The sequence below is a fragment of the Cryptomeria japonica genome, unplaced genomic scaffold, assembly GCF_030272615.1.
Source record: "Cryptomeria japonica unplaced genomic scaffold, Sugi_1.0 HiC_scaffold_493, whole genome shotgun sequence".
In the NCBI taxonomy this organism is placed as follows: Eukaryota; Viridiplantae; Streptophyta; class Pinopsida; order Cupressales; family Cupressaceae; genus Cryptomeria; species Cryptomeria japonica.
The window spans coordinates 99,016-106,382 of NW_026729311.1; the positions used below are offsets into that span (position 1 = coordinate 99,016).

Sequence of the window (7,367 nt, forward strand, 5' to 3'; positions counted from 1 at the left end):
GGGTGCGATCATACCAGCGTTAGTGCACCGGATCCCATCAGAACTCCGCAGTTAAGCGCGCTTGGGCCGGAGTAGTACTGGGATGGGTGACCTCCCGGGAAGTCCCGGTGTTGCACCCTTTTTTAGTTTTTCGCCGGGCGTCGCAATGCTATTTGAATAAACCTTTTGCCCGTTTGCGTTCTCGTCGGGGCCGGGCCGGGCCGGGGTGCGCTGCCCGCACTACCGCGCGCGCGGGGGCGACACCGAGCGCGCACCCGAGGCGCCCCGAGCACACAGGCCACGGTGCAACCCGGGCGTTGTGCGCGCACCCCGGTGCGCCCGAGGTGCTGCGCGCGCACCCAGGTGAAATCGGTGTGCACCTCGGCCAGTGCGCGCTCGGTCGAGTCGCGCACGTTGGCCAAGGTGCACGGTGATGTTTCTTACTCTAAGGTTCCGCACCAGACGCCCGGGACAGGTGAGCGAAGCTGGGCGGGGCCGGGTGCGCGGCCGGGGCAGGTGCACGCAGCTGGAGAGAGCTTTGGAGCACACTTCGGAGCGCACCAATGATGCGCTCCATTCAAAAGTTTCCTGAAAAGGCAAAAAAAGTTGAGATTATAGAATTTCCCACTTGAGAGATTGTAAAAAAAAAAAATTTAAAATGAAGGAAACGCGGGTGCCAAGGTGTGCGCAGCCCAGCCCACCCTGGCGAAGGTGCACGCAAGGTGCGCACCCGAGGCAAACCGGACAATTAACCCAACTTTCGACTTCGCGCGCACCTTGGAGCGCACTTCGGAGCGCTCCTTGGTGCGCACCAATCTTGGGCACCTCGGAGTGCACCATGGCGCCCACCAAGGTGCGCACCCGGGGCAAACCGAGCTCCGACTTCGTGCGCACCTTGGAGCGCACGAAAGGTGCGCACCATGGCGCCCACCAAGGTGCGCAGCCCAGCCAAGGCGTGCGCATCAAGGTGCGCACCCTGGCGAAGGTGCGCACCCGGGGCAAACCGAGCTCCGACTTCGTGCGCACCTTGGAGCGCACAAAAGGTGCGCAACCCAGCCAAGGTGTGCGCACCCCGGTCAAACCGAGCTCCGAATCGTGCGCACCAGAGGTGCACGCCATCGTGCGCACCTTGGAGCACACTTCGGAGCCCTCCTTGGTGCGCGCCGATGTTGCGCACCTCGGAGCGCACCCGGGGAAAACAATGCAATTAACCCGACTTTCGACTTCGTGGGCACCTCGGAGCGCTCTCGGGTTCGCACCTCGGAGCACACCGAGGTGCGCACCTTTGATGCGCTGCCTTCACCAATTTCCAGAAAAGGCAAGAAAACATTGAGAAGGTGTGCGCACCGAGGTGCCCACCCTGGCGAAGGTGCACGCGAGGTGCGCACCCGGGGCAAACCGGGCTCCGACTTCGTGCACGCCGCACCTTGGAGCACACTTCGGAGCGCTCCTTGGTGCGCACCAGGGCGCGCAACCCAGCCGAGGTGCCCACCCCGGCGAAGGTGCACGCGAGGTGCGCACCCGGGGCAAACCGGGCTCCGACTTCGTGCACGCCATGGTGCCCACCGCGGCGAAGGTGCACGCGAGGTGCGCACCCGGGGCAAACCGGGCTCCGACTTCGTGCACGCCGCACCTTGGAGCACACTTCGGAGCGCTCCTTGGTGCGCACCATGGTGCCCACCAGGGCGCGCAACCCCGCCGAAGGTGCACGCGAGGTGCGCACCCGGGGCAAACCGGGCTCCGACTTCGTGCACGCCGCACCTTGGAGCACACTTCGGAGCGCTCCTTGGTGCGCACCATGGTGCCCACCAGGGCGCGCAACCCCGCCGAAGGTGCACGCGAGGTGCGCACCCGGGGCAAACCGGGCTCCGACTTCGTGCACGCCATGGTGCGCACCGCGGCGAAGGTGCGCACCCGGGGCAAACCGGGCTCCGACTTCGTGCACGCCGCACCTTGGAGCACACTTCGGAGCGCTCCTTGGTGCGCACCAGGGCGCGCAACCCAGCCGAGGTGCCCACCCCGGCGAAGGTGCACGCGAGGTGCGTACCCGGGGCAAACCGGGCTCCGACTTCGTGCACGCCGCACCTTGGAGCACACTTCGGAGCGCTCCTTGGTGCGCACCATGGTGCCCACCAGGCCGCGCAACCCAGCCAAGGTGTGCGCACCAAGGTGCACGCGAGGTGCGCACCCGGGGCAAACCGGGGTCCGACTTCGTGCACGCCGCACCTTGGAGCACACATCGGGGCGCTCCCGGGTTCGCACCGGCGTTGCGCACCGTGGTGGGCACCTCGGAGCACACCAAGGTGGGCAGCGAGGTGCGCACCTTTGATGCGATGCCTTCACTAATTTCCATAAAAGGCAAAAAAAAAACGAGATTTTAAAATTTCCGTTTTGAAAGATAGTGAGAAAAAGGGAATGCTGGTGCCATCTTGAGCCCGCCCTGGTGCGCAGCCCAGCCAAGGTGTGCGCACCAAGGTGCCCACCCTGGCGAAGGTGCGCGCCCGGGCAATTAACCCAACTTCCAACTTCGCGCGCGCCAGGGTGGGAGCGCACCCAACAACCGGGCCTGGGAAGAGCCAATGCGAGAAACCCCACCAAACGCTCTGACAAAAAAAGAGGGGGCGCTCCAGTAACCCCGCTTCGGAGCGCACCCTGGGCAAACCCAGCCAAGGTGCCCACCCCGGCCAAGGTGCAGGCGAGGTGCGCACCCGGGGCAAACCGGGCTCCGACAACGTGCACGCCGCACCTTGGAGCACACTTCGTAGCGCTCCCGGGTGCGCACCTCAGAGCACACCAAGGTGGGCAGCGAGGTGCGCACCTTTGATGCGCTGCCTTCACTAATTTCCAGAAAAGGCAAAAAAAAAAGGAGATTTTAAAATTTCCGTTTTGAAAGATAGTGAAAAAAACGGAACGCGCGTGCCATCTTGAGCCCGCCCTGGTGCGCAGCCCAGGTAAGGTGCCCACCCTGGCAAAGGTGCGCACCCGGGCAATTAACCCTACTTCCGACTTCGTGCGCGCCAGGGTGGCAACCGGGCCTCGGAAGAGCCAATGCGAGAAACCCCACCAAACGCTCCGACAAAAAAAGAGGCGGCGCTCCAATAACCCCGCTTCGGAGCGCAGCCGGGGCAAACCCAGCCAAGGTGCCCACCCCGACGAAGGTGCACGCGAGGTGCGCACCCGGGGCAAACCGGGCTCCGACAACGTGCACGCAGCACCTTGGAGCACACTTCGAAGCACTCCCGGGTGCCCACCGGCGTTGCGCACCGTGGTGGGCAGCGAGGTGCGCACCTTTGATGCGCTGCCTTCACTAATTTCCAGAAAAAGGCAAAAAAAAATGAGATTTTAAAATTTCCGTTTTGAAAGATAGTGAAAAAAAAGGAACGCGGGTGCCATCTTGAGCCCGCCCTGGTGCGCAGCCCAGGCAAGGCATGCGCACCAAGGTGCCCACCCGAGGTGCACACCCGGGGCAAACCGGGCTCCGACTTCGTGCAGGCCGCACCTTGGAGCACACTTCGGAGCGCTCCTTGGTGCGCACCATGGTGCCCACCAGGGCGCGCAACCCAGCCAAGGTCTGCACACTAAGGTGCCCACCCCGGCGAAGGTGCACGCGAGGTGCGCACCCGGGGCAAACCGGGCTCCGACTTCGTGCACGCCATGGTGCCCACCGCGGCGAAGGTGCACGCGAGGTGCGCACCCGGGGCAAACCGGGCTCCGACTTCGTGCACGCCGCACCTTGGAGCACACTTCGGAGCGCTCCTTGGTGCGCACCATGGTGCCCACCAGGGCGCGCAACCCAGCCAAGGTGTGCGCACCAAGGTGCACGCGAGGTGCGCACCCGGGGCAAACCGGGGTCCGACTTCGTGCACGCCGCACCTTGGAGCACACATCGGAGCGCTCCCAGGTTCGCACCAGCGTTGCGCACCTTTGATGCGCTGCCTTCACTAATTTCCAGAAAAGGCAAAAAAAAACGATATTTTAAAATTTCCGTTCTGAAAGATAGTGAAAAAAACGGAACGCGGGTGCCATCTTGAGCCCTTCCTGGTGCGCAGCCCAGGCAAGTTGTGCGCACCAAGGTGCCCACCCTGGCGGAGGTGCGCGCCCGGGGCAAACCGGGCTCCGACTTCGTGCACTGCATGGTGCCCACCAAGGCGCGCAACCCAGCCAAGGTGCCCACCGCAGCGAAGGTGCACGCGAGGTGCACACCCGGGGCAAACCGGGCTCCGACTTCGTGCACGCCGCACCTTGGAGCACACTTCAGAGCGCTCCTTGGTGCGCACCAGGGCGCGCAACCCAGCCGAGGTGCCCACCCCGGCGAAGGTGCACGCGAGGTGCGCACCCGGGGCAAACCGGGCTCCGACTTCGTGCACGCCATGGTGCCCACCGCGGCGAAGGTGCGCACCCGGGGCAAACCGGGCTCCGACTTCGTGCACGCCGCACCTTGGAGCACACTTCGGAGCGCTCCTTGGTGCGCACCATGGTGCCCACCAGGCCGCGCAACCCAGCCAAGGTGTGCGCACCAAGGTGCACGCGAGGTGCGCACCCGGGGCAAACCGGGGTCCGACTTCGTGCACGCCGCACCTTGGAGCACACATCGGGGCGCTCCCGGGTTCGCACCGGCGTTGCGCACCGTGGTGGGCACCTCGGAGCACACCAAGGTGGGCAGCGAGGTGCGCACCTTTGATGCGATGCCTTCACTAATTTCCATAAAAGGCAAAAAAAAAACGAGATTTTAAAATTTCCGTTTTGAAAGATAGTGAGAAAAAGGGAATGCTGGTGCCATCTTGAGCCCGCCCTGGTGCGCAGCCCAGCCAAGGTTTGCGCACCAAGGTGCCCACCCTGGCGAAGGTGCGCGCCCGGGCAATTAACCCAACTTCCAACTGTCGCGCGCGCCAGGGTGGGAGCGCACCCAACAACCGGGCCTGGGAAGAGCCAATGCGAGAAACCCCACCAAACTCTCTGACAAAAAAAGAGGGGGCGCTCCAGTAACCCCGCTTCGGAGCGCACCCTGGGCAAACCCAGCCAAGGTGCCCACCCCGGCCAAGGTGCAGGCGAGGTGCGCACCCGGGGCAAACCGGGCTCCGACAACGTGCACGCCGCACCTTGGAGCACACTTCGTAGCGCTCCCGGGTGCGCACCTCAGAGCACACCAAGGTGGGCAGCGAGGTGCGCACCTTTGATGCGCTGCCTTCACTAATTTCCAGAAAAGGCAAAAAAAAAAGGAGATTTTAAAATTTCCGTTTTGAAAGATAGTGAAAAAAACGGAACGCGCGTGCCATCTTGAGCCCGCCCTGGTGCGCAGCCCAGGTAAGGTGCCACCCTGGCAAAGGTGCGCACCCGGGCAATTAACCCTACTTCCGACTTCGTGCGCGCCAGGGTGGCAACCGGGCCTCGGAAGAGCCAATGCGAGAAACCCCACCAAACGCTCCGACAAAAAAAGAGGCGGCGCTCCAATAACCCCGCTTCGGAGCGCAGCCGGGGCAAACCAAGCCAAGGTGCCCACCCCGACGAAGGTGCACGCGAGGTGCGCACCCGGGGCAAACCGGGCTCCGACAACGTGCACGCAGCACCTTGGAGCACACTTCGAAGCACTCCCGGGTGCCCACCGGCGTTGCGCACCGTGGTGGGCAGCGAGGTGCGCACCTTTGATGCGCTGCCTTCACTAATTTCCAGAAAAAGGCAAAAAAAAATGAGATTTTAAAATTTCCGTTTTGAAAGATAGTGAAAAAAAAGGAACGCGGGTGCCATCTTGAGCCCGCCCTGGTGCGCAGCCCAGGCAAGGCATGCGCACCAAGGTGCCCACCCGAGGTGCACACCCGGGGCAAACCGGGCTCCGACTTCGTGCAGGCCGCACCTTGGAGCACACTTCGGAGCGCTCCTTGGTGCGCACCATGGTGCCCACCAGGGCGCACCCGAGGCAAACCGGGCTCCGACTTCGTGCACGCCGCACCTTGGAGCACACATCGGAGCGCTCCCAGGTTCGCACCAGCGTTGCGCACCTTTGATGCGCTGCCTTCACTAATTTCCAGAAAAGGCAAAAAAAAACGATATTTTAAAATTTCCGTTCTGAAAGATAGTGAAAAAAACGGAACGCGGGTGCCATCTTGAGCCCTTCCTGATGCGCAGCCCAGGCAAGTTGTGCGCACCAAGGTGCCCACCCTGGCGGAGGTGCGCGCCCGGGGCAAACCGGGCTCCGACTTCGTGCACTGCATGGTGCCCACCAAGGCGCGCAACCCAGCCAAGGTGCCCACCGCAGCGAAGGTGCACGCGAGGTGCGCACCCGAGGTGCACACCCGGGGCAAACCGGGCTCCGACTTCGTGCACGCCGCACCTTGGAGCACACTTCAGAGCGCTCCTTGGTACGCACCAGGGCGCGCAACCCAGCCAAGGTGCTCACCCCGGCGAAGGTGCACGCGAGGTGCGCACCCGGGGCAAACCGGGCTCGGACTTCGTGCACGCCGCACCTTGGAGCACACATCGGAGCGCTCCCGGGTTCGCACCAGCATTGCGCACCTTTGATGCGCTGCCTTCACTAATTTCCAGAAAAGGCAAAAAAAAGAAAAAAATGAGATTTTAAAATTTCCGTTTTGAAAGATAGTGAAAAAAACGGAACGCGGGTGCCATCTTGAGCCCGCCCTGGTGTGCAGCCCAGGCAAGTTGTGCGCACCAAGGCACCCACCCTGGCCAAGGTGGGTCACGGGGTGGGTCCTAGGGTGGGTAACGGGGTGGGTACTAAGGTGCGTGCCAAGGTGGGTCATAGGGTGGGTGCCAAGGTGGGCACCAGGGTGGGTGTGCACCAACCCTAGCCAGGGTAGGTCACGGGGTGGTTGTCGGGGTGGGCGTCAAGGAGCCAAGGTGGGTGGCAAGTAGCCAAGTTGCGTGCCAAGGTGGGTGTCGGGGTGGGTGCCAAGGATCCAAGGTGGGTGCCAAGGAACCAAGGTGGGTGTCTGGGTGGGTGCCGAGGTGGGAGCCAGGGTGGGTCCCAAGGTGAGTGCAAAGGTGGGTGCCAGGGTCAAGGTGAGTGCCAATGTGGGTTCCAAGGTGCCAGGGTCAGGGTGAGTGCCAATGTGGGTTCAAAGGTGCTAAGTTGGGTGCGAGGTTGGGTGCGAGGGTGGGTGGGTGCCAAGGTGTGCTAGGTGGAAGCCCGGGTGGGTCGGCATCCCATGGGTGTCGAGTTGGGTGCCTGATGGGTGCTTCTTGTCAAGTTTTAGTCGTCGGGACTCATTTCGAGCCTTAGAGGTCGTTTCTTGTCCGGTTGCCCTGTCTTCGACCTGGGAACCCAATTTTGGTCCTCGGGTCCCATTTTTTTTTGTCTCGCATCCCACTTTTGGCCTGTGGCCTTTTCGGGGTCGATTCTCGTTTTGGGCATCAGAGCATGTTTCTTCTCCTAA

General features: G+C 62.9%; 1 non-coding gene across 1 annotated transcript; it reads left to right on the plus strand.

Annotated features, from left to right (window-relative positions):
* LOC131871959 (5S ribosomal RNA) lies at positions 1-119 on the plus strand. Its single transcript, XR_009370145.1, has one exon. It is a non-coding gene; the product is annotated as a 5S ribosomal RNA (ribosomal RNA).
* Positions 120-7,367: the final 7,248 nt, after the last annotated feature.